Source organism: Phocoena phocoena, chromosome 5 (assembly GCF_963924675.1).
Source record: "Phocoena phocoena chromosome 5, mPhoPho1.1, whole genome shotgun sequence".
NCBI classification, from domain to species: domain Eukaryota; kingdom Metazoa; phylum Chordata; class Mammalia; order Artiodactyla; family Phocoenidae; genus Phocoena; species Phocoena phocoena.
In genome coordinates this window covers 65,326,348-65,332,467 of record NC_089223.1, presented here as the reverse complement: position 1 = coordinate 65,332,467, position 6,120 = coordinate 65,326,348, and the positions used below count along the sequence as shown (strand labels likewise).

Below are 6,120 nucleotides of genomic sequence, written 5' to 3'. Positions count from 1 at the left end.
CCCTTCATTTTCGATTCAAAAAGCCAGAAATGTGCCCCCCTCATCAATTTCATTTGAAAAACCAGTTGCAGGTTGGTGTAAATGTGGTTTTCGTTAACTAACGGCTTTGATAACTGCTGCAACCAAAGGTCTCCTAAAGCCGAAGGACCTTCTGAATTCTCCGCGGAAAGTAGAATTGGGGGGTGGAGCTGGAGAGGAGAGGAGGAGTAAAGGAGAAACAAAAAGCCAACTCAGCGGGGAACGCCCACGAAAGCCGAAGGTGTGACGCCCTGAGCTGCGGCAGCGGTCTCCCAGGGGTGGGGTGGGGTGGGGACCGAAAGCGCGAGCCCGGGAAGCAGGGCAGGGGGAGATTTTGTTTTTGTTCTCAGGAACCATTTCGAGTTGGTTGTAAAAACTTTGTGGAGTCCTCTTTTTGATGGCTGGCTCTGCTACATCTTTTGCTTCCACTTTCACAGTCGCTTGAGCGCCTAGATGCGCAAGGTCACGCCAGAAACACCGCACTCCCCAAATTTCCCACTTGGCTCAACTCCCGAGTTGGGCCTCCTTCCCAGAGGGTCGCAGCTGCCCAGACTCCGGGTTTGGGGAGAAAACCCTCATTCTTAACCCCATGATGATCCCTCAAGGGAAAAGCACAAGAGGTTGAAAATCAAAATCCGGGTGCAGGCTGAGACCTTCGCTCAGCTGCCCAAGCCGGCGAGGGTCACTCCTCGGGGCGCACAGGGTGGCCCCGTCACCCGCGATGCCCCAGGCAGAAGCCGACGATTAGAGACCCCTCCGTCCGCCTCGGCCAGGAGGCGCTTCTTGCCCGCTGCGGCTCCAGGACCACCCAGGACACCGGGCATCGGGGGAGCAATCTGGAGGATCTTAGAACAACACGGGGAGAGCGAAACTCGGCTCGCCCCACCTCCCAGCGACGCCCGGGCTGACTGACGGGCGCAGCCCCGACCTCTCCAAGCCTCTGGCCAGCGGCGGAGGGCGGACAGCAAGATTCAAACCCGCCTATGAGCAGTGGGAGGGGCAGCTGGGCAGGACTCGTCTTAAGGAACGAACCGCCCCTTCCCGAGGACCTCCAGCCCCGAGGTCGCTCCTGACCACTGGGTTTATTTTGCTTTTGCTGGAGAGGCAGATGGTTACCCTCTCTCCATCTTTGCTCGGCCCAGACTCGGCGAAAACTTCTCCCAACCATTTGCTTCTCTGCGCCACCCCCCACCGGTGCTCTATGCCGGGAGTCTGCTCCGCAGGCCTTTAAACCGTCTGGAATGTCACACATGGAAACCTTTAGCAAATGTTTGTTAATGATCATAACAAAGGCATCATTCAAATTAGGCAGGTAATTACTACCAGAAGGACAACGGAGTGCTTACTGGCTCATCCATTCTCTCTGCTTTAAACTCGCGAGGAGTTATGGTCCGAAGACACCCTCCGCCCAGTCCGTTTTTCGGGCCCCTTTAAGCTTCTCTGAAATGAACTGTGAAGTTACCATTTGTGGGCGGGGAGTGCTGGGGCCCTGCGTTCGGGAGATCCCGGCGTGACCGGTCTGGCAATCTCTTAGCAGCAAAGCAGGCCTTCCTGGGTAGGCCCTGCTCCCTGCCTCGCTTCCTACCCTCTTGGGTACTTGGTATAAAAACTTAGATCTCAGCTTGACTTTTTTAATTGCATGAAAGCCAGCACCCGCGTTCCCCCTATTATTCCGCACTCCAATTTTTTTTTGGGGGGGCGGTGTCTTTAGTTCCCGTTCGTTATCTACAAACATTACGGTATCCTGTTAGCATTCCGAACAAGGGGCTGTTCATATATTCGCCTTCAATGATTTCCTGAAGGAACATGTGGAAGTAATAGTGAGCAGGGCAGTCACCCGAACCGAAGATGCAGGAGAGGCGGTTGCGCAGAAGGGCTGGGGGTATAGGGCCCCTAGCCCAGCCTCAGGCGTCTTCCCCTGCCTGACATCCCAGGAACAGGTCCCAGTTCAATACAGCACCCCTTGGAGTACTTCTCTGGGACCATCCCCTGCAGGCTGTCCCGCGTCCATCCTCTGGATGAGGTAAAGGTGATGGCTGTCTCACGTTCCAGCCTAAACCAGGCCGCGCTGGCCGTTCTCAGGAGTGTGTGTGTTGTGTGTGGGGAGTGAGGGTGGGGGAGGGATGAGCCCCTCCACCCAGCAAGAGAATTCAAAATTAGAGAAGGCGGGTAAGGTGAACTCGCTCCCTTCCCCCGCCCTCGCTCGGCAGCCCCACTCCGCCCAGGTCTGGTTCCTGGAGCGTCAGCGCCCCCTTTCCTTCGCGAGCAGGATCGCTTTCTCCCGGCGTTGTCTCTTGCCTCGCGCCCCCGGCAAAGGGTTTTGGGCTCCGTTCTCAAACCCCAGGGCACAGGTAAGGTCCGACCTAGGCGGCGGGAGGGAGCGCAGGGAGAGTCAAATTGCACACCCACCCCCCCACACACACCCCGCCCCCCCCCACCCCCGAGCGCGGAGGTGACAGGCTGTTTGTAGAGGATTCCCCAGACGCTCAAGCCTGAGCCTTTTTGTGTGCGTGATAGAAGCCAGGACAACCTCGCCCAGATAACCACGAAAACAAAGACATGACAAGATAAGTGCTCCAAGGGAGTAAAGGTCGTTCTGTCGGAGAACGTTCCAAACCTATGCAGACCCTCGACTCTTTGTACCCTCCTTCAAACCCGTTTTCAAACAAAACCAAACAAAACCAAAGCAAACCAAAAAACACCCATCATCTTCTTATTAGACTCAACAGTTTGCCTAATCCCATTAAAGGATTAGCAACTGCACGGCACTTTCCCTAAAAGACCCCAGGTTCAAAACGACGCAAGCGCTCGGAGATCTCTCCTGACGGCCCCAATTATAGTCGGGCTAGGAATTCCTACAGAAGGGCCACTTCTCGATTCCAGATTTATATCCTCTCTGGGCATTAACTACAATTTAACGTGTTCTTTTTCTTCCTTTCAAAGAAAATACAAAGCAACATAGCTGCGTAGGAAAATGTCCCCCAGATCAGGAGGCAAACTCATTCTGGAAATGATGGGCAGTTTGTATCTTCGCGAACCCCTTCCCCGGCAGAGCATCCACACCACCCCCTTCCATCCCCCCCACCCCATCTGGTCTGTTTCTCCCCGCCCCCCAGTTGTTGTCGAAGTCTGGAGGTTGGGGCTGGACCCCCTGATTGCGTAAGAGCGAAAAGTGAAGGCGCAATCTGGAGGCTGGAAGATTCAGGGCGCACGGAGTTCGAGGGAAACTCTTATTTTGAAGAGGCCGAGGGGAGGGGGGGCCTTCATTTCCTGACAGCTATTTACTTAGAGCAAATGATTAGTTTTAGAAGGATGGACTATAACATTGAATCAATTACAAAACGCGGTTTTTGAGCCCATTACGGTTGGAGCTAGAGTGAGAGAAACAGAGGAGGGGACTACAGGAGAGGACTGAAGGCCGTGGACACATTTTTTGCTCCATATGTAGGATTTTCATTGCGAATTGACATAGGAGGAGAAGGTAAGGGAGGAGAAAAAGGATTTTTGTTTCTAAGAGAAGTCCCTAATCAGGCCCTTTGGGCTACAAGAAGTGAAGTAACTTCACTTAGTTTGGGCGATCAGAAAAAAAGAAGAAAATTGGAGTTGAATTCTAGTTGTGTGTCCAGAGAGTAATTTATTTTGAATAAACTTCACTTGGAGGAAAGATAACTATAGAGTTCGAAAGTCTAGGCATTTAAAAAAACCCACATTTTCCAGACCTATTTTTAAAAGCAGTGTTTTTCTAACAACTCTATGGCCTCCCAAAGAAATTGTTTAAGGTTACATTTTTGAGGTTTCTTTTGGGATTGGGGGTGGTGTTCCTGTATACTGGAACTAGCACCTAGTAATGCTGGGAGTTGGGGCAGAGGTGTTTGCCCTCTTCCTGGCATTGGGTCCTGGAAGGCGACAGGTTTTTAACGAGTATTTTCATTCCTCGCCCGCAGTTTGGCGCGACAGCGCTGTAGCGGGTGGTGTGGAGCGCGGCCGGTGGACCGAGGGAGGTGGGGAGAGAAGAGCGCGGAGCGGGGCGCGGAAGGGGTTGAGGGGAGGGGAGGCGTGAAAGGCTCGGCTGGAGAGGGCCGGACCTTGGGTGCCCGCCGGGTGCACATGGCGCCGACCCAGGGCGCGTAATTACTGGACGACGCTGCGCCCGGTGCGAGCCGGGGCCAGACTCACCACAACCTTGGCGGCTTCGAGACAAGCAGAGGGGGCGCGGATTTGAGCGAGGTTTGGGGAGCTCCTCGGAGGTTTGTGGGATCAGTGAAGTGCAAGGGAGAGCGGGCGCGAGTCCCGCAGTGCGCTCTGGTTGCGCGCTCTAGCGCGGGGGCGACGGCGGCCAGGGCAGGCAGGCAGGCGGTCTGGAGTAATGACAAACACATTTGGCCCCGAGTGAAGAAGTCATAGTCGCCTCGCATTCCAGCAACTGGGATTTGAGGAATTTCGAACTGCGCTCCAAGGGGCCCTCATTGTGCGCGGTGGTCCCCACCCCCACCAATCTCTGCGCGCCCCCTTCCTCGGTCGAACCGTTTATGCAAAGCCCGGGGCTCTGCTCCTGCCCAGTCCCGACCGCAGGAAGGAAAGAAGGAAGGTCGCCAAAAAAGTGGAGAACTTCTTGTGGGGGAAGTTAGGGACAACTCGTAACGGAGAAACTTGGTTCCCAGGTAAGACAGGAAGATGGGAGGCGAAATACCTCCCTCGGGGCACCCGGGCCCTGCACCCCCCTCGCATGCCCCTTTCCGCGCGGGGATGCGTGGCACTCGCCGCCCGTGCTTCACCCTCTCCAGTGTCCCTGTTTCTATTCCACTCCCTGCGCCGGCCAGAGTCTCTGCCTGCCTCGGAGCTCTCTCCTCGCGCCCCTCCTTCTTCCACCGTCTATCCCCATGGAAATCGGCTTTTATACGTGAGATTAACTTCTCCAGGCAGCGCCAGGGGAGCGGGCGGCGTCCACTTGGCTCGGAAACAACTGGGATCAGCGGTTCAGGTCGGAAAGGGTCTCGGCCAGCTGAGAGTGAGAGGGAGTGTGGCTTGACCCGAGCACCGCTGTCTGAGGGGGCCAGGAACCCCGGCCGCCTGGCCAGGTGTGAAGGAGCTGCCAGTAGCCTGGCCAAGCGTCTCGGCCGTGGAGGAAGCGAGGGGCTGTCGGTTCGCTGTGTCTCCCGCCGCCAGAGCGGCCCCCCACCCCCGCCCTTTGCTCCCCCAGCCCACCTCCAAGGGTGAGAGGCAGATTGGGGCTGGAGAGGGAGCGTGAATGACGCTTATCAGGTCCGGACTGCCCCGCGCCCGGCCCGGCCGCCTGGAAAAGCCCCTGGCTTCGCTGTGTGGGAAATGGCTTTTTGGCTCCGCAACCGAATTGCTCAACGTTTTGGACCGCCTCGCCTCGCCGCGGTCGCCTTCGAACAGAACTAGGCAGGTTTTTAGAGCAGGGAGAGACATCTGGGGCAAACGGGGCACGACAACCAGCCGCACAGCTCACGGGACTAACACCCCAGAGACCGGCGAGCCCCGGGGCCGCTGGAGGGGAGGAAGGGGCCCCCGGGACGTGAGCACCTCATTTGTTTCCGCTCTGGCTCTGGTTTTAACATTCCCTCCCATCCCCAATCTCCACCTCCATCTGACCGACCCAGGCTCTGGTACTGCTGCTTTGCTCCCCTTTCGTCTTTTCTTTCTCTCTTGCCTCTCTCCTCTTCACAGTCCTTACGGTAAAGGGGGCCCTTCCTCCACTCTCCGACAGGCGAGGGCCCGACCAGCCTCACTGACACCCTAGTGAGTCCCTGCTTCGGGCTCTTGGACAGTCTTGCTTTTGGTTTGACCCAAGTGTAGCTGGACTCCAGGATTGGAGTCCCAAGAGCGAGGGGTGGTGGCGAGTGGGAGATAGACGAGGTGGGAGAAGGCACCAGGAAGGAGCCCTCAGCTGCCCCTCGGCCCTTGCACCAGCCTTTAGACCGAGAGGGACTCGAAACGGAGCCTTGGCTCCCGGCCCCAGGGCCGCTTTCCTCCGGGGGCACGGACTGGGGAGGGGTGTAGGGGGAGGGGCATCGGGCCGGGCTTCCCAGCTGCAAACGCGTCTGGCGCCGAGGCGGGCCCGTTTTGTGCCTCCTGGGG

At 57.0% G+C, this 6,120-nt stretch overlaps 1 protein-coding gene across 1 annotated transcript in view; it reads left to right on the top strand.

The window, feature by feature from the left end:
• Positions 1-3,326: 3,326 nt before the first annotated feature.
• PDGFRA (platelet derived growth factor receptor alpha) overlaps positions 3,327-6,120 on the top strand; it is a 46,271-nt gene continuing 43,477 nt past the window's right edge. Inside the window, exon 1 of the mRNA XM_065877870.1 lies at positions 3,327-3,499. The gene's annotated coding sequence lies outside the window, so the exon portion shown is untranslated. The remainder of the gene's footprint in view (positions 3,500-6,120) is intronic.